The sequence below is a fragment of the Equus caballus genome, chromosome 14 (genome assembly GCF_041296265.1).
Source record: "Equus caballus isolate H_3958 breed thoroughbred chromosome 14, TB-T2T, whole genome shotgun sequence".
Lineage (NCBI taxonomy): Eukaryota > Metazoa > Chordata > Mammalia > Perissodactyla > Equidae > Equus > Equus caballus.
In genome coordinates, this window is record NC_091697.1 from 39,277,965 (window position 1) to 39,299,085 (window position 21,121).

At 43.0% G+C, this 21,121-nt stretch overlaps 1 long non-coding RNA gene across 1 annotated transcript; it reads left to right on the forward strand.

Moving 5' to 3' along the window:
* Positions 1-1,833: 1,833 nt before the first annotated feature.
* Positions 1,834-13,659, forward strand: LOC106781635 (uncharacterized). Its single transcript, XR_001378293.3, has 4 exons — positions 1,834-2,004; positions 3,105-3,250; positions 8,497-8,759; positions 10,805-13,659. It is a non-coding gene; the product is annotated as an uncharacterized lncRNA (long non-coding RNA).
* The last annotated feature ends 7,462 nt before the right edge of the window (positions 13,660-21,121 follow it).

The following is a 21,121-nucleotide window of genomic DNA, read 5'->3' on the forward strand; positions in this document are numbered from 1 at the left end:
ACAGGAGGAAACAAAAGGTAGATAATTACCATTAACTGGCTCCCCTTGTACCACAGATGAAGAAGCTTATAGATGCAAACAATTCAAGTTAATGTGACATTTTAGGTGCTTGGGAAGGCTATCTAAATTTCCACTGTCAAATTATGAGATCATTTAAGACCATAAGGGAATAGTTCTGTTTGACTATGTACTCTGAACATGGTCCCAAGTAGATGCTGTATTCAAAACCAAACCAGGGCTAAGAACCTGGCTCCACCTGTCCACCCTAATTTCCGAAGTACTTCCTGCTGGACTCCCCACCTTACTAGGAAATTCAGGTGATACTAACATCCATGTTTTCTCAACAACTCCTATGCCCTGAGCTCTGCAGTCCGTACTGAGAAGACAACAGTTTGTTTTTCCCCTTCTTTTTTTTGGACAAAGCAAATTCACCATTGCATATGGTTTTGCATAGGCAGACTGGTAGGATGTAGTTAGGACATCTTCCGGGGAGAACATTGGTCACTGCGAGGAACCAAGAATTTTCCTTCGATCCACAGTACAATTTTCTTCTTAATATACTTTCAACCCCTGAGTGCTTAACCAGATGAAGATAAGCCCTCCTGAGGTTAGTGTACCAATTCGCATTTGTTGGAAACCCAAATGGATGCAAACTTCAACTGGCAGTGTTCACCCAGGACTTCAAAGGTATTAACTCTTAGAAGCCACTGTTATATTAATAAGGCAAGCTTTAGGCATAAAGAGGACAGAGAGCTTCACTGAGAAAGGAAGAGTCAAATATTCAATACTTCCATTGGTGATGAGATCTCTTAATCAATCAACGAAGCCAGTACACACTTGTGCTTTCTCTGTCACATGCACATATACACAATTTATTATAACAAAATGGTGCTTAAGAGTATGATCTTCTATCCATGTTCAAATTCTGGCTCCACCACTTACCATCTAATTGGCCAAGTTTCCTCACTTTGCCAAGCCTCAGTTTCTTCACTAGAAAATGGGCATAACAATGCGTGCCTACCAGAATGGATGAAAGGAGGATTAAATGAGATCATGTATGTAAAACCCGTACCAGAGTGTCAGGCATTCAGCAAGCACTCCATAAATGTTAGCAAATAAACAGAACCCCCTAATTTCTTCCCATCCCCTGAGTAAAGATGACTTGGTTTGCCAGGATCAACACCGGCAGACTCCAAGAAATAGTTGAGTGGGTTTTGCGGATGAGAGCAGGAGCCGGTGACACTCTGGTTTTCACTATGGAGATGACTTCATGAGAGCCACAGGCTGAGTCTGGGGACACAAGCCCAACGGCAGACTTGATGTTACCTGAGCCCAGTGACGGAAACCACGAGTCGTTGTGCTAGTCCCACGGCAGTTTCCTCCTCTGGCCCTGCCCAGGGCTCGAGGAAACACATCTGCATTTCTCCAGTTACCAAAAAGGGACTAAGAACCTGCCCTGTCCCCAAGGCCACCTCCATGAAGCCTTCTCATTCCCCTTTCCTCTAAGACTGCCACCTCCTCCAGGTCATGCTGGTCCCTGGTACCTCTAGCTCACACTTAATACAGAGCGGAGCATGGTTACGACCACCAGCCCTGGAGATAGCACACCCAGCTCAAGTCCCAAATGTGCTGCCTTCTAGCTGAGGGGCCCTGGACAAGTCACCTAACTTGTCTGCACCTTGGCTCCTCATCTATCTGTGACAGGGAGAGAACAAGCCAGTATTTACTTCCTAAGGTGCTGCAAGGATGAACAAGATGAAGAATAAAAGCCCTAGTATGGTACCTGGCCTGCAGCAAGGGCTCACTGAGCAACAGTCACCCTGGTTACCATTTGCTGAATCAGGGCAGGGTCAGAGTGCAGGGGAAGGGTCCAGGGTTCACCAACCGTTAGTGGCCAAACCGGTCGGTGTGACGGGACCAAGCGCAACCTTCAAAAACGCTCTTCTTGCCGTCTTCAGCAAGACAAACAGGGAAAGGCTCCTGTGCCTGCCAAAACTTTGCCTGGTAAATAATTGATGTCCCGCCGTGTGTTCTTTTATTCAGAAATGCCTTTGAAGTTCCCCCTCGCCCTTGCCGCAGGGATTTTGGGGGAGGCGTGCAGGGAGGCTGTAAGGGAAGGAACCGCAGAAGAGGAATGGGCAGTGTGTGATCAGGAAGGTGGAAAAACTAAAGCCATTTTTGGTATCTGTTCGGGTCTGGAGTCAATAATTGTAACTTTTAATCAAGCAAGGATTCCTAGCAGCCAAGCACCAAAACGGGAAAATGGGGGAGAATACAAAAGCAATTTTAGCAACAGCTGTGGGTGCTAGACCGACAGCTCCCTCCTGGGGAGGTGACAGTTGGTGAGAACATTCCGCAGCAGGCAGGAGTTTACCTGGGCAAGAGCAGCCAGCCAGGCCTCACAGGGACTAATTATGAAAATATGATTACAATGGATTAGTAATCTTGTCAATCAAAGCCACATGCCAGGTAGCACCTGGCAGTGGGTGAAAATGCCACAGGACAGAAGAAGTTGCTGTTGTGTTCTTTTTGTACAAAATGTTCCTCCCCTGGAGGGAGGGCCTTACTGGGTCCAGGGCCGGAGAAGGTGCAGAGGAGGCAGTAACAGGCCCTCTGGGGAGGAACAGGCAGGATACACGACAGGACAGCCCCAGCATGTCTGAATTTGAAACTCTGCTGGACATCTTCTTATTGCTACCCGTGAGAATAGGCCCCACGCTTGCTCCCTGTTTTACATAAGCCTGAAAGGAAATTAGTATTGTCTTCCCATGGCAGTCAAGGAAAGGTAAATAGAGGTTAAGAAAAGATGATATAGGCAGAAACACTAACCACGGCTACCTTTCCCCAGCACACAGAACGTGCCTAGGGAGGTACCCAGCACTTTAGTCTTCATCTCATTTAATCCTTACAAAACTCTGTGAGATAAGCACTATGCCCCTACCAAATAAACAGAGGCTTATGGGTGTTGTGACTTGGCCAACGTCATACCACAAGAAAAATAGACCAGCTGAACTCCAGGGATCATTCTCCTAATTGCCAGGTTCTACCACCTGTCGCAAAATTGCAACCCAAAACCAAAACTCCTCCATCTCCTTTCCCTGCAGTCATAAAAGCATCCTCCATGTCACAGTGACAACCACGAGAACAGAACGGGAGGCAGCAAGGTCTAGAGGATGAGATGCAGAACCGGGAATCAGACCTGTTTCCCAAGAAGACCGAGAACTACTTTTAATTGAGATGTACAAAGGAGGTATCATTATTCTATTTTATACACGAGAAAATGGAAACTTAGAAGAGTTGAACAATCATCCATATGCCTTAGAGGTAGTAGGAGTCAGAAGAGAAATTCCAAGCCAGGTTGTTCTCATCTCCAAGTTTGGCTTGTTATGACTGCTCCCTCCTGTGAGATGCATATGAGAGATGCATACAAATCCTCACCTACCCTCGCCCTCACCCTGTATGCAGACCAGAGGGCTAGAGAGTGACCAATCTGTACTTTGCTTTTCCCCTCCAAGAAGCGGGGATAATATTTGTCAAGTTGCCTATACTGAGCCACCATGAAGAAAAGTAACCTGAGGTGGCAGGAGATAAAATTCTGTCCAAATTCACAGAATTGCTAGCGAGGAAAATTCTAGAATCACCTACGTTCTAACTTATGATTGTTAGAATATGAAAAATGGAGGCACACTCAGCTAAATTTACAAAAAAGAATTTTCACAATGTGTATGTACTATGTCAAAATATGTTGTACACCTTAAGTGTATACAGTTTTTATTTGTCAATTATATACCTCAATAAAGCCGGGGGGAAAATTAGCCAAAAAAGTAAAACAAAACAAAAACCCAGGTAAATTAGCTGACAAGTTAGAAAGTTTTTAGTTAATGCAAAAATATGCTGTAATCATTATGAGTGAAAATATGTGCTAATGAAAAGGAAAAATGTTTTGTAACACCACAACGGCACAAAAGAAAATAATTTAATACGTGGATGGACTGGGGATTGGAGTGTCACCTCCACCATACTCCATTCTATTAAAGCACTTACCGTCCACTACTGTGACTATTTATTTAGATAGTTAACAATTTTCCACCACTCTTCTGTGAGTGAGGGCTCAGTTTATAATTCACGTCTTGTGCTCCTCCACACCCGTGCAGGGAGCAGAGCGCCTGGTGTGGTGGTGAGCAGTTGCTCAGCCTAGCATCGTTTCATGGGATCCCTCTAGCTAATCCTAGTGGAGGCAGAGAGAGAGACTAAAGATCTCTTCACTTCCTCCTAAGGTTTACGATTCTGCAGTCCTGGGAGAAATGGATATAAGCGATGTGTAGGAGGCATTCACTCCTCAGACTTGTACTCCCTCTTACTGACCCGAAAGAAACAAACAAACCTCTGAAAAAAAGAAAAGGGCAAAAGCTGTGTGCACACTGGCCTTTTGCAGTGACTGATGACGCTGTCAGAGACTTGATGGGTAGCATCAGGACCACAAGAAAGGATCCACACATAAAGTACACAAAGGAATAGGAGAAGTTCATTCCGGCAACATTGATAGATGCTCCCATTTCAATGATCCCATCCCTCAGTGTACTGCAAGCAGCCACCATTGAAGAGTTTTATAAAGGGGGCTGATGAATGCATATCCAATACTTTGAGTGACAGGTATGTGAATCCCAGGAACCAGAGGTTGAGTGTTGACAAACTCAGGAGAAGCAGGAATATGCCCAGGGCTCAAACACAGCCTTAAGCATCAGAGTGTCTTCACAGCAAACAGCAACTGGTTGGCCTTGAATATATGATTCTTATCATGAGCCTAAGTATTTCTGTACCTACTTCTAAGCCTGCAAAGTGAAACCACAGTGTTTCTAGGGAGGGAAGAAAAACATCCTTAAGATAGCTGAATCACGCCTTTGAAACATGCTGGTCACTCCTTATCCAGACAGAAACTTCAAAAATAAGGGCATTTTGAGAAGAGAAAACCCTCCTCCAGTTCTGAAGAGATGAAAATCACACTGTACTTTTGGGTCAAAGGAAACGACTTGTGAGCTTTCCTAGTGGTGCTTCAAGCAGCTCACCTGCTTCTCATTTCCTCAGGAGCAGGTCTCAGGCCTCCACCCAAAGAATGGCCTTTAAATCTCTGCCTAAGAGTGTTCCAAACCCACTTGCCTGGCATGTGCCCCTCACTGTCCTAAATAATGGGCAAGCCATCCTCTTGCACGTCTCCCAAAAGTGCCAGGTACGAGCTTGCCCTCATGCCTCTACTCATACCGTTAGCATCCCCTGGACTCCTCTCCACTCCAGGAAAATTTCAGCTATCCCTCAAAACCGTATCAAGTGCTTCCTCCAAGAAGATTTTCCCAAATGTCTCAGCCTATATAATCTCTTTCCTCTTTGAGTTATTCTTTAGGCCCTGAATCTTATGGTAGGCTCTCCTGTGAATCAATGGTTCCCTATGTCCATGTATTTGATGAATCCAATGAAATAATAAATTCAATAACTGACATTTATTGAGCACTTAATACTTTTTTTTTTAAATAATGTGATTTTTTTTTTTTTTTTTGGCTGGGAAAGATTCACCCTGAGCTAACATCTGTTGCCAATCTTCCTCTTTTGTTTTTCTCCCCAAAGCCCCAGGACTTAGTCGTATAATCTAGCTGTAAGTCCTTCTAGTTCTCCTATGTGAGATGCTGCCACAGCGTGGCTACTGACAGACAAGCGGTATGGTTTCCCAACCAGGCAGTGAACCCAGGCCGCCAAAACAGTGAGAACCCAAACTTTAACCACTAGACCATCAGGGCTAGCTCTACATTTTGAGGCATTAAACTAAACCCTTTATAAACACTATCATCTTTAGTCCTGAAAACCAATGCACGTGATAGCACCTACTATTATCCCCATGTTACAGATGAGGAACACTGAGGTACAGAAAAGTGTCTTGCTCAAACTCACACCACCAGGCAGGAGTCCAGTCCTACCTGACTCCAGATCCTGTGACCTTAACCATCAGCATAACCATAACCTAAAAATCTCCTGGATCGCCCAGAGAACTTGCTACTGTTGCGCATTTCATTCATTTTTAGTGAGACATATTGTACAAGGACCTTTTGCAGTCATTCACAGACATGCTCAGAGTGGCCCAAGATACTTCAAAAATAAGGGCATTTTGAGAAGAGGTTGAGTGTTGACAAACTCAGGAGAAGCAGGAATGTGCCCAGGGCTCATACGAGTCTGACATGAGATCAAACAAGGAAACACTCTCGTTTCTTGACTCAGCTCTCATCCTAGAGACAAGCGTTCTTTTTACAGTCTATTTAGTGCCACATTTTTGTGCCTTTTGTTTGTGATTTCATTGTTTAAAATAGCTCCCAAGCCTAGTGCTGAAGTGCTGGTTCCAAAGCACAAGAAGAAGGCTTTGTGCCTTACTGAGAAAACGTGTGTTCAGTAAGTTTTGTTAAAGCATCAGTTACAGTGCTCTTGGCCATGAACGATGTTAACAAATCAACAATATTATTAAATAAGGCATCTTTAAACAAGAACATACATAACATAAGATTATGTATTGATGAATTCATGAGAGCGTTGTGTCTAGAAGCCCACAGGAACCTAACCCTGTGTTTCCCGTAGGAGCAATGGTTCAGTATTTGCTAATTCTGTGTTAACGGCAATTTTATAGAGCAAAATTATCACAATAATGAAAATCAACAGTGTCTCTTGTGACCATGCCAGAAAAGAGGTCTTTACAGAGGTCCCCAAGGCAGTTCTCAATGAGTTAGCTGTGACAATGCAGGTGTAATCACCAAATAATGTGAGAGGAAGGAGAGGGACACTATTGATAATATTACGGATGTCTTTGAGAAGTATGACAGTGGGACAGTTACCTCTGAAGACTGAGACTAAGGGTGGAATGGGAGATTATTGCTTTTCACTATAAGTCATTATGTGCTATTGGATTTTTTTAACCATAGTTTGGTCTAGCCATCACTATTTAATTTATAGTGATAAAAATAGGGAAACAATTATCTCTATTCCACTTTGCCCTTCCAAGCTCCAAGAAACATACCCATAAATCATTTTATTCCTGATAAACAGACATTGTTCACTTTACCTCAGTTTCTTGATCTGGAAAATGGGCAAGATAATCGTACTTATTAAGGTTCTTATATGGGCTACATGAAGTAATGTGTGTGAAGGACTTAGCACCATGCCACTAGAACATGAACCACAGCTGTGAGGAAGGCACGGTGTAAACTGGTACCACGTGGAGTAGGAGGACCATTGTTTCTGGAGGCTTAATTCTGGACAAAACCTCTCAGGTCATAGAAGCATATTCCCAGACAACCCCATTTGCCTCCCCCACATTGTGGCCCTTGGGTTGGGTGATCATCTTTGGTTTTCTGAGGCTTATGTTGACACCAATCACTTGTTATCAAAAGGTAGTGCATGACCTTTAGAGTCACACAGATGTGGGTTAGAGACCTAACTCAAACGTTTACTAGCTATACAATTTGGTGCAAGTTAGTTAACATCTGAGCCTCAATGTCCTCATCTGGAATAAGAGGATAATATCTGCTTTGAAAAACTGTTATGAAGATTAAATGAGATTATTACTCAAGGTCTTCTTAGAAGTAAATACCAACTCAGAATTACATGTGTAAGAAATTTATTTAGATGGGGAATATTGCTTAATGTGAAAAGAGTTTCTGTTTGGAGTAATGAAAAAGGTTGAAAATAGATAGCAATGATGGTTGCACAACATTGTGAATATAATGTTACGAAACTGTGCACTTAAAAATGTTTAAATGGCAAATTTTATGTCATATATATTTTACCACAATTTGTAAGAAATGAATTTGTTAGGGGAAACACCTGTGAAACAAAATGGGGACATACCCAGGAGAATCTGGGGGAGCCATCAGACTGTGATGCCAGGTATGACCTCAAGTGAAGAAGAGAGGAAAGGGAGGAAAGTTAAGTGGTAGAGTCTTAGACTGAAGCTCTAAGGAAAGTTCGGCAAGGCCATCAAGTGTCCACAGTCTTCTAGGAATGGGCCTCCTTCACACCCCTGCCATTCTCAGTCACTGGCTAGGAGCAGCCCACGGGAAGCATGTTATTGGCAAGAAGACATTGATGGATTTCAGAGCACAGCAGCTGGAGCCATCCATCAATCGCACTTTCTGCATCTAGAGATCTAAGAGGCATATTCTCCCGGCTGCCACCGGGATCATACATGTTAGGGTACTTATCACTCTGGAAAGATGGTAGAGAGTAAAAGTGATGATAATTTCCATAGCAACTATCAAAATCATCATTGTCATCATTGTCATCAATCATCACCATGATCTTTATCTAAGTAAAGTTTCGTTTAAAGTAACATATAACCAACTCTAATTAAATCATTTCTAATATTTTGTGCAAGTTGTAATATCTTACTGATTGTGATACCTACTAGACATCTTAAACTGCCTTGTAAACATTAGAATTGTTAAACCTCTGTATTTCTTATAGGTGCAGGAGGACAATAATTTGTGACTCAAAAATAACACGCAAGTCAAGAGTTGTGAATGGAATTTAGGCAGTGCCTTCAAATCCTGCAGCCTTCAATCACTTTATAAGGATAGCACAGGCCACCACTGGCTTGGAGATTGTCACATTACTCATCTCTCATCTGCCTAATCCACTTTACCACCTACAGTCCAAACAACCAGGAGAGAGAAGTCCGTGTGGACTTTCCCTCATCAAAAGTGAACCAGGAAACAGTTTCAAAGCAGGTAATGCCATCTTGCTGTTCATGGCAGCAAGATTACAACCCTGCAACTTCCCATTTAGAAACCTGGGGTGATTCCTTTGCCCTGAAGACAATACATGTTTCACTACAGTATTCCCTTAAGACAGAAGAGTATGACAATCAAATATAATGGGAAAAAAATCATTTCTCTGTCTTCTCATAAGGAGAACTTATTCAATTTTGTTTAAAAGTCAGCGTGGATGACTGAAGAGAAAGGTAGACAGAGAAAGGTAGGTTAAGACAGCATTTCTACTTTTGAAACTATCTTTCCCTGGTCATTTAATTAGGCAGAATCCTTCACCTTTAATCTATTCCTTAGGAGAACAATGAGAGTAAGGGAGCAGTAAAATAAACAACAAAGGTGGGTTTTATTGTTCTATTGCTACACTTTCCACCAAGTAAAGGCTGCTGCTTCCTTCCCATTATGATGCCCCTTACTCTCTCCCTTTACCTGTCTCTCTGGCCAAAGGGGTGAGACACATGGTCCTTGATTGGCCCCAGGCACAGTCATATGACTCAAGCAGGCCAATGAGAGTCCTTCCCTGATATGTTTATATACTGAAGGGCAGAGGGTGGTATCAAGGACAGGGACCAAGGCCTTCTCTCTTTCCTCCAAGGTAACTAACCTTGAATTATTTGAACCTGAACTTTCATTTACCACATTGTGAAAAACCATATGTAGGAGAGAAATGAACACAGAGAAGTTGAGATCACAGGGAAAAAAAAATAGAGACAAAAAGAAAGGATCAGTCTGTCCTAATAACACTTCAAACTCTTGGTCCAGTCCATTCTGAAGCCAGTGCACCCTCTTTTCTAAAACCCAAAAGAAAGAGTGTCCCTGGGACAAATGCCCTTGAATTAAGGCAAAGTGTTACATTTATAGAAGGTGTTTCCTGTATCTTCTGATAATTGCCCCCTGCTTAAAATAGGATGTGTGTTGACATGGTGAACAGAGGGGACTGAAGCCCGTTGGGAGTGTGAAAGACACAGCAACCTGGAGAACGACATAAACTATCTTAAACTCGGTCAGTCCTTATTCCATTGAGATGAACTAGAGATCAAATATCCCCTAGTCCCTTGGTACCAGTGGACATAATGAGAACAATTAAATTTCTTAAAGATTCTGCAAACCAGACTGGTCCTGAGGGAGGTCACAGTTATTAAGAAAGCCCATGATCAACATTTATGATCCCAAGAAGCTATTAATTCCAGAATTATTAGAGCCAAGATTCAAGATAACAAGCCATGATAGGACACTGACATGGGGCTTCAATGACAAAACTACTGCTCAACTACTCTTCTTTCATTTAAAGAGAGCAATTGGCAATCATTTGCCCCTTTGGAGTATTTGATCTATAAGGCAGGTGCAGAATGATTAAGATGGCTTTAAGCTCTCTAAGTGGGGAGGGAAATAGAGCCTTAGCAGTTGGCTGCCTTCCTTCTCACCGCCAAGCAGGGTATGGTACACAAGACCAATCCAACGTCTAGGAGAATAGGTACAAAGATAGGCAGGATTGCTCCACACTGAGCCTCAGATATAAATAACCTGGCAGCTCTGGGTACAGGTGCAGCTAAGAGAAACAGACTCTGCAGGCCTCTCAGGGAAGATGGTCACACCCACTTTCCATCCCACCGCTCCACAGTGCTCGCCTACCAGGAGCTGGCAGAATCTTCTGGATGGGAAAAGGTCACTCCCGGCTGGTTACATTGGATAACGTCATCTGCTACAAAAGGAACACCAAATATAGAACCCAGATCTCATCTGGGAAACGTGGACTAGATAGGACACTGTCAAACAATGCAATTATAGGAACCAAGAGATTTGGTACCGTTGTTGGACGTGAAACCCATGTTGTCCCCAGTTCCAATAGTAGCTCTGCTATTTGTCATCACAAAGCCATTATCTTGATTACCACACAGGTGTCTTGCTGGTCACAAAAGGAAATGATGAAATGTCCCAATTTTCATAGTTATCCAAGTATAAAAATATTTTGATTGAGCAAATCTGAAAAGTATCATTCCTTACAGGTTGTCCAAGCATACAAGGCTCATGAAGAAAGGACCTGCTCCCTTTCCTTTGAACTTTGGCTGCTTTCCCTGCTCTCTGAGCAGAACACTGCAGGAAAGAGACAAAACCTGCCTGGCTGGATCTACCGCTAGTATGCGCTGGGCCAGCTCAGCTGGGTCCTCACTGCTCTTGGCAACGCATGGACCTCCTTATTCACCAGCAGACCACATGGACATCTTTACCTTGACTCCAAATTTTAGTTCCAATTGCAACTCTTCTAAACCATTCACATTGATTCAAGCCTCAAGTGCAACTTCATTACTTTATTCTGAGCACAAGTCCCCTTTCTACACTCTTAAAATGTAGGATATCTACTCTGAGCTTCCTTATCTCACATCTGTCCCCACTTTTCTCTTCCCTTTGCCACCATCCTACCCACCTCCTACTCACCTCCATGAGACTGTCAACATAACAGCCTCTTACTTCTCACTCTCTCTCTTTAGACTCTCCTCCCTCCAATCCATCCTGAACACTGCCTGCCAGGTTAATATTATTACCTCACCTCTTTGACCATTTCACAAACATATTCCATCATTTTCATTGGGTTCTTATTACCTAAAGAGCTTCTTAGCCTAGTTCTCAAACTCTCAACCAAACCCTATCTTTCCAGAATCGCATCCCTCTCTTCCCCTCTAGATAGGCATGCTCTAGTCACCCCTTGGATTTTCTTGCCTCTGCACCATTGCTCAAGCCATTTCTGCCACATTGAATGCTCTCTCCTCATTGCTGGCTATTTCAATACTCCCCACAATCTCAGGGCCAAATGATGTACCACTGAGTACATGAAATCCTGCCTGATTACAGCTCTCAGCTGTGCACACCTGGAGTTCTTTGTGGCATTGTTGATCCACATGTAAGCAGATAATTACTGAGAAGCATCCACATGCCAGACACTATGTTAACCACTGGGATCACAGCAATAACCAAGAGAGAGTCAGAGTAAGGTGGACAGTAAATAGGTAGTAAGGAATATGACAGAGGTAAGCAAAGGGTGTTGTGGGATCCACATATATGATCCCATCGAGTCTTGGTGGGAGCCAAGATTGCCTGGAGGAAACAACATACATACATCTAAGTTGGGTCCTTTAGGAGAGTTATCCAAATGAATAAGCAGAGAAATAGAGGACCACTTCTCAGCACAGAGAATACTATATTCAAGGAACTGCATATGGTCCAACATAGATGGAGCAGAGACTTCAAAGAGGGCTGGAGTGGTGAGAGAAAACTCTGGAAAGGGAAACAAATCAGCTCATAAAGAGGCTTGTGGACCACGTGAAAGAGCTAGGACTTGATCCTGAGTATATTCGGGAGCTACTGAAGAACTGTAGAGGCATACACAATCCTATTTGCATATGGTGAAACCTTTCTGCAAAAAGTATCAATTGAGAAATCGAGCTGTTGTAGTAAAGTAGACCAAAGATGAAGATGGCCTCCACTAATACAGTTCCATGATGACACAAAGAAGTAGATGGATTTGAGAGTTATTAAGGAGGTAAAATCAGGATGATCAGCCACTGATTAGGTGAAGGTAAGGGATGAGAGTCAAAGATGATGCTCAGGTTTCTGGCTTAGACAACTATTTAGATAGGAGCACCACGCACTGAGATGAGAGACACTGGGGTGGAAGCAGTTTGGAATGAGATGAATATGAAATGCCTGTGAGATTTTCAAGGCATGATGCCCAATTCACCAATAGTTAGACAAATAGTTCTAGAGTTGAAGAAAATGACGTGGGCTTAAGTTTTCAATTTGGATATCATCATCTATAGGTAAACAGTAATCAAGGCACCGTAAATAGATTAAATCAACCCAGATAAAGTGTACAGCATGAGGAGAGATGAGGGTCACAGTGAATACCAATAGTTAAAGAGTACAAAGGAAAGTTTCAGAAAGACGACAGGAGAGAGGAAGCCTGAGATGTAGACGGAACACCCAGAGAGGGTGATGCCATGCAAGCAAAGAGAATTTCAAGGAGAGACTGTTGACAAGTAAAAAAAGGGCAGGCAATTATCCTTTGGATTTAGGCACAAAGAGATCGTGAAGGGGTATGAAGGTTTTTTCCACGGATTGGTGGGTTCAGATGCCAGTTGCACTGCAATGACACTTATCACATACACCTTGACACAAGTCAGCCTGTGTGTCTCCTGGCACTCCTTCAAGACCCCAAATTCTGACCAAAGAGCTACAGGATCTCCACCTGTGCACTTTATACAGCACCTCACACACAGGAGACATTCAATGAAAACTTGTAGAAAATAATTGCACATCGATGTCCCTTCCTTTAAAAACTTCATTCGGAAGCATGTTAAAGTCGCTTGAGAGGAAAGATGCTCACAGCCGCTCACTGACCTTGTGTGGCATTTGTCCATCTCTCCCTCACTTTCAGGCATTAAATTAATCATGCCCTTTCTTCCCACCCCTACTCCTGGGTCAATAGACGAGGTCCTTCTGGTCTAATTCGACTCCTAAATGAGCTCTAGAGGCTTAAGGCAGAGCCTGGACCAACCAACTGCACCCTCCCCCTCTTCCATCTAGTGGTATTTAGTTGATGCTGCAAAAAAATTAGGCTGGTTTTGCTTCTGATTATTTCTGCATGGGCTCTTTTGTGACCTCTCTCAGAGAGGGTGACCACTTATCACTCAGAAGACACAGAGCCACATCCGCAACAGTCCAAGCAGCCATCATTTAGTAAGCACTTCCTACGAGCCAGGTACCATGCTGACTTTCAGACAGAACTTCTTCAGTCATATTACAGCTCCACTCAAAATCCTCACTGGCTCCACATTGTTCAAAGAATAAATGTAATTTGCCTCTATTTCTTGTTTAATGCCTTTAATTCATTCAAAACAATGCAAAACAAAGACAAAAACCAAAAGAATGCATTAGGTTAAAAGGCTATTATCAGATTGTAAAAATACATGTGAGCTAAAAGTACCCTATCATTTGTACCTTGAACAAGGTCGCTCCAGAAGAATGTCCTCTCTAATTAAATAGGACAGTAAAACTATTCTCTCTTTTCCTGGCTTAATCAATTTATTAATTGTGGCACTGACCATATTTTGTTACTGTTGGGTCATATTCTCGTGAGGGATTACACAAATAGTCTCTAATACATGTTACCTTACAAAGAGAAGATATTACTTAAAATTGTAAGCTTAAGCACAAAAAGGAAAAGGAAGTATTTAGTAAGGGATGCTGAGCATTAGTTACTATTGTGGATTACTCAGAGATGTCATGCCAGAGGGACAGAAAACATGAGCATGATGGCAGATACTCAGAATTAAGGATTTGTTTCTTCACCATTTATACCAGTCATCAATTTATGGCCTTTCAGCTCCAAAAGTCACCCTTCATTATCTGCTCTGGGAAAATTAATTTGGGTCTTTTAAATATTTCTCATTTGCCAACTGGCATGATGTTACATTTTGTCGGTAGAGGGCGCTGAAGAGACACTTGAGCAGGAAGGGCATTTTCTTCCTGGTTCCAACGCTCGCTGGGCAGGCTTCTGCAGTTCAGGTGGCTTCCCCATATCCAGCTCCTGCTGTGCCAGCTGCTTCTCCAGCCTCTGGCTTCTATGGCATGCACAGATTTCCTAGTGTCCAGCTCCCACAGTGTACCAGCTTCCCCAGTTCCCAGCTCCTGCGGTGCAGGCAGCTTCCTGAACACCATCCTCCTGTAGTACACAGTAGTCAGTAGCACTTGGGAGGTTTTATAGCAGAATGCCTCCAGGGAGACCCCTCTCTGTGACAGCTTGCCCCAACACCAGAGAGGGTACGTTGCCTGCAGTTCCAGAGGGTAGATAACTACCAAGTTCTGCCAGCACAGCTACTTCTCTGCCACTGAGTCACAGCCTTGTCCTCTCCAACAAGGACTGGGTCTCAGCCTAGAGGTAGAGGGGTGCTCTTCTTCAAACCCTCTATCTCAGCCCTAGGGGTACTGCTGTTCCTTATATCCAATATTCCTGTCCTCTTTACAGCTCTCTTCACTCTTATTAGCCAAACCCTCATTACTCCAACCCTCCTGCAACAGTTAGTAACTCTTTATATTAAACTTTCCTTGTTCAAATCACTGTATGATTGCTGTCTCCTGATTGGTGCCTGACTGATACACTATTGCATATGCATGTGCTCATATAGACAGTGGTTCCTAAGTTGTAAAATGGGTATAAACTGTTCTAAGGCTCTCTAGCCAAGAAAAAAAAAAAAAAGCCTTTTGCTAAGCTAGAGATGATTACATTAAGTTTTTTGATGCCCGTAATAGCCCTGTAAAACAAGCATTTTATCCCCATTTTACAGATGGGGAACTGACAAGTACAGTGGTGAAATGACTTACCCAAGGTCCCAAGTCATATGGGATGCTACAGTTAGTAGCAGCAAGACTGACAGCTATTATTTCTCCCAAACTGGAAAAGCTATTTACCTGAGATTAAGAATTATTCTTTTTTCTTAGTTTCTCTCATAAAAAGCAGGATTCAAGCCCAGGCTGATTCAGAAAGCTAGCCTCTTGGTTGCTATAATATATGCACAACCTCTACTCTTCAACATTTCATTTGCTATTTGGTGGAGCACATGGGGGTAAAAACAACTTCCAATAGAAACTTTAGGCTTGCCCTGGACTTCTGGGAAATAAGCTCTTCATAACATCTTTCCCATGTCCAGCTTTGCAGCCTGCTGCAGGGAAACCGGCACAGGCAGAGACCAGGGACTGAGGAAGGAGAGCTGGTGTCAATCAAGCAACTTCTGTGCTGATGTTGACACCCAATGTCCAAATGAGGAACCAGCATTTTCCATAATGGGGACAACATGTAGCGTCAAGACTGACTATCTTTCCAGCGCTGGGAAGATATTGAGATTAAAGATCATCCTTACTGTTTTTCCCCTAGCTTTCTTCTTTAAAAAAAAAAAAAAATAGCCACCTGCAAAGCATTTGTTGGGGAATATTTAATGACTTGTTGAATCCCAAGTCACTATCAAGAAAAGAATTGCATCTGCAAAGACTTAAACATTGTGATCCATTCTCCTCTTTCCAGATCTCACGCTAACCTCCAAAAGAGTGGTGCCAACAGATAAACAGAGGAAACACCAAACAAACAAGAATGTGAAGCAAAATCCTTCCTTGCAAAAATGGCTACATCTTTTTTCAGTTAAGTCCTGGCTTAGAATTCTGTTTCACTTGAATCAAAGTCTGAGGTGGGCTGCCAACAATGACTCCCTGGTGCCTGCTGGAAGAAGTCCAGCCCCCGCCCCCAGCTAGAACTCAAGGCCTTTAGAGACTGGCTTTGCCTTATTGGCATAGCGGCATCTTCTCCATGTTCAGGGCTGAGATTCAGCCAGGACTCACTGGAATAGCTCCTCCAGTTGTTAAAATACTGCAACAGTTCTGTGCAAGGTAAACAACCCTTTCCTCAAGATCTCACCCTCGACACTCCCCACAATTCACCAGCAAAGAAGTTAAATGCTTGGGACAACCACGAGTCCTCTAAGATCTGTTCCATGCCTCTGCCAGCTTAAACTCTGGTTCATCAGTGTTCCTGTCCATCAGCCCCCCAAAACTCCTGCCTCTTCTGTGGCCTTTGCCAGAGCAGTTGAGGATCTCAATAGAAGAAAGGGCATCCCTGACACTGGCACCTGATACTGACATCCTGGTAGACAAATGTGTGACACCCATGTAGACCCCTGGGGCTGTGACCATCCACCACTGGCCTGCTCTCCCTGGGGTTAAGATCATGTAGCTACTGGTGAGAAATGCAGCCTCTTGGGGACTTCAACTGTAAGATACTCTGGATTCACAAAGGAAAAATGGAAGAGCAGGCAGGCCGGCAGTACTAGGGTCCACCCCAGATACTGGCCAAGCACAGTGGGTTCTATCAGTATAGTGGGTCCTATTAGGCACTCCAACAACAGGAGAGAGGCTACAGAGGACAGGACCCAAGGAAGTGGTTTAGTCAGGTGACACGCTTGGTATAGACCCCCTCTACACTGTCCCTGTTGCATTTCATGGGACGGTTGTTAAAACCTTCTGAATTCTCACCCATCATGAGCATTGACATTAATTTTATTCATAAAAATGAGAACTATCACGTGCATAGCATGAACCATGCTAACTGCACATTAACTTACTTGAATGCTGTAAACATCACTATCATTATCCCCATTTTACAGAGATATAAGCTGAGGCACAGAAAATTATTTAAGAGACAGAGCCAAAATTTGAACCAGGCGTTTTGGCAACAGAGCTGTTTCCTCTCCTCTGGCCTGAAGGATTAAGTTTGACCTAATCAACTATGGCATTCCAATAAACTTTTTGTGACACATTTGATAGTAGAGATACTGGATATTTTAAAACTTCAGACAGTATTATAAGAGCTGGGAAATCTTGAATTCAGCTGAAGCTGAGGTAATTTAACACCATGAATGTCAATGGGAAAGTCACTGAAAGGATTTGATACAGTTCCCATGTCAAATCCTGACTTAGACAGGGGCATTATGTAGCTAGTGACAGACCAAAGTAAATGATTCCAACAGTTCTAATATTAAAAAGTAGCATGGAAATTATTAGAACAATATCATGAATGATTTTTATTACAAACTATTCATTGGCAAGCAGTTTTAAACAAATATAGTTTGGTTATATTAGAGAATAAAGGGGATAGGTTACTAATTTTTATTTATGTTAATATAAAATCACATCAATATATGTTTTCATCTCAACCTAGTCCATGCCCCAACATCATGGTCCTTGCCAGTCAAACAGGTCTATGCTTGTTCACTAGCCTTCACTCCCACAATGACCCCCACCTGTCCCATTATGTCATTTATTTCATCCACTCAGATCATTCCTAAACCTTTTCCCTTGAGTTCCACTTAATCTGACTCTCTTCATCTTAACTATCTGCAGTGGGTTGAATAGCGTCCCCGAAAATTCCTGTCTGCCTGGAAACTCAGAATGCAACCATATTTGGAAATAGGATCTGTGAAGAAGAACTTAGTTAAGATAAGGTCATACTGGAGTAAAGTGGGCCCTAAATCCAGTGACTGGTGTCCTAAAAGAAAAGGAAGGGACATACAGAGAGACATAGAGAAGCAGCCATGTGGAAAGAGAGGCAGAGATTGGAGCTATGCAGCTACCAGTCACGGAATGCCAAGGATTGCCAGGAACCACCAGAAGCTAGGAAAGACGCATGAGACCAATTTCTCCCTCAGAACCTTCAGAAGGAGCCAACTCTGCCAACACCTTGATTTTGGATTTCTGGCCTCCTAACCTGTGAGGAAATAAATTTCTGTTGTTTGAAGCTCCCCAATTTGCAGCCGTTTTCTATGGCAGCACAGGGAAACTAATACCCTATCCTTAACCCCTGTGGTCTACCAGTACCTCCCACATTTTAGGGTGCATCAGAATCACTGGGAAAGTTTATTAAAACAGAGTAGTGGACCCCAGACTGAGTTTCTGATTCAGTAGGTCTGAGACGGGGTCCGAGACTCTGCATGTCTAACAAGTTCTCAGGTGATGCTGATGTTGCTCGCATGGGGACCATATTTTGAGAACCGCTGGGTCTATACGATTCATTTTAGCACTCAATTGCATTCAGTTTAGAACTTCACAACATATCTTACATCATGTTTATAATCAATTCACAAATCCAAGGTCTGCCTTCCCAGTGATCCCATGAGTGCCACAAAATCCATGCTTTAATCTACTTTTGTTTTTCTACAGGACATAATGGTGGCTGGCACATTGCTAAATTGAATAGTTCAAGCATAATGGTTGAGAGCACCACCTTTATGCTCTTAAATCTCTTTTCTTCATTTGTAAAATGGGGTTAGTGGTATTTAATTGGAATTTTTGTGAAGATTGAATGAGGTAACTTATGTAAAATGCATATGATATTGACTGGCTTCTAGAATACGTGAAATAAATGTTAAGTACTGTTTTGTTGGGTTTTTTCTTTTTTTTTGAGGAAGATTAGCCCTGAGCTAACAGCTGCCACCAATCCTCCTTTTTTTTTTTTTTTTTTTGCTGAGGAAGAGTGGCCCTGAACCAACATCTGTGCCCATCTTCCTCTATTTTATATGTGGGACTCCTGCCACAGCATGGTTCAATAAGTGGTGTGTATGTCTGCATCCAGGATCTGAACCGGCAAACCCCGAGCCACTGAAGTGGAACATGAGAAATTAACCACTATGCCACCAGGCTGGCCCCCAAAGCACTGTTATTTTTCAATGCTTTCTTTAATGCAAAAGGTTGGCTACATCTACATGGAATCATCTGAAACAATGGATATGCCAAAGCTGAAACCCAGAACTTGTCAGAAGTCTAAACTCAAGAGGTTATGGATTTTGTGCACATCATGCAGCCAGAGAGATTGCTGCTAGCAGGTTGCCCTACACAAACCCCCATCCACTCCTCCACTCTAACTCTGGATTGGCAAGGCCTTGGCAAGGTGTTTATGTGGATTCATGCTTCAAGAATGTTGCTTATAGCTACATCATACCTCAGTCACTCCATTTAAAAGATTAGGGAATCTGAGTTTTGGAGAAAAACAAATACAGTCCAATCAAGAGAAACCAAGATATTTTTGATACCAAGTCAGCAAACGCTGACCCTCTCCTCGCTGGAGGGCAGCTACTTCGATGCCACCGATGCCAACCAACTACCTATGGCATAGACCTCTCCTGATTCCATGGCCCCCTCCTCTCAGAGTCACAGGCTCTAGTTCATCCCATCTGGCCAACTGTGTTCTCTAAGGCTTGTTATGGAAGAGGCCAGTGTATGGAAGAGGCCAATGTATGGAAGAGTCTCAGTCCAATTGTAAAAGAAGAAATAGAGTCCAAAGGAGGCCATAGGCAGGGTTCCAGAGCCCACCAAGAACAAAGAGTGTGCTGACAACAAGCAAGCAAGAAAAAAAGGGGCAAAAGGAGAATAAGAGACGAGAAAGAGAGAAGGCCCCCACTCAAAATCATGACATTTCACTACAGCAAAGCTAACCTCACGGTCACCAAATGTCCAAGCTTCCAGTGGCATTGGAGCCTGAAAGTCTTTCTCCATCACAGAACTGTGCATCTCATTCTTCCCCCACCCCCAAAAGGATAATGATCTCCTGGCTGGCAAATAGCTCAACGGAGCAAATGGAGACCTTTCTGTGGCTTCCTTATCAGGTGCCACTGAAAATGTAGGAAAATTCATATTGCAAGATACTAAGTGACACATCCACCACACTGGAGGTAGACGATAATGAAAAAAAAGCAAGTACTGACAAAAATCTCGAAGATAACATGCAGCACAAATTGAGGACGTGGGTAAGCCTCTGAATAAAAGGACATAGTCATTTTCAGAGCCAATTGCTGGCCATTGAACCAGGAAGATGATACTCAAAAAGTCCACCCAGGAAAATTTCATGGCAGGTGTGAAGAGGATGACACCGGGAATCTGCTTTATTCAGCTTTTCCTTTAAAGCCAGCAAGAAGAAGGGAAATGATGTTTTCACAAACTGCAACACTCATCCTATTCCGTTTCCTGTACTCATCCTGACCGGAGCTATCTTGTCCCTTCTTTCATGCTCAGAAGATAGTAATAGCAGACAGGGAGTGAGCACCCACACTGCGCCAGCAGCCACAGAGTCAAGTGCTGGAGAATCTGCAGTGACTGGACATACGTGCCCTCTGCCTTCGTGAAGGCTGGTTGGGAACACGAAAAGTTGTCAAATAGTTATTTAATGACACTGATAACATGCTGAGGAGGAAGAAAGGAAGAAGAACATTAGGGTATACTCAACACAGCCTGACTCTCCTTAGCCAGAGAGAAAGAGGCTGAAAACTCACCCCAACATCCCAGTCACACTGCTGATATATGCCCTATATCGACATGGGGTGTTATTTATGTCTCCATGAATTTAATTGACCGGTCATTTCCACTGGCTCAGTTCCTTTGTTTTCCAGTCGAGCTACTTCACAAACTGTTATGATCTTCTACTACTCGCAAGGTATGGGGACTAGCCTTTCCTTTCAATAGAGCCTCGGGGTTTCTCTAGGACTTAGATATTGTTTTAGGACATGCCTAAAGCATAGAACTTGAAATAAACCAGAAAGGAAGAAGATCACAAGAAATAGAGTCCTAGTTCCAACTGCAGCATATTTAATCTAACAGAGAATGTTGTTCAACTAAAAAAAAAGAGAGACAGAGAGAGAGAGAATAAGCCTTAGATTTAATATAGATTATAATGTCACCATGTGACCTGGTTTTCACTCTGCCTTGGTTTTCTAAGCATTAACTTTGGTTTA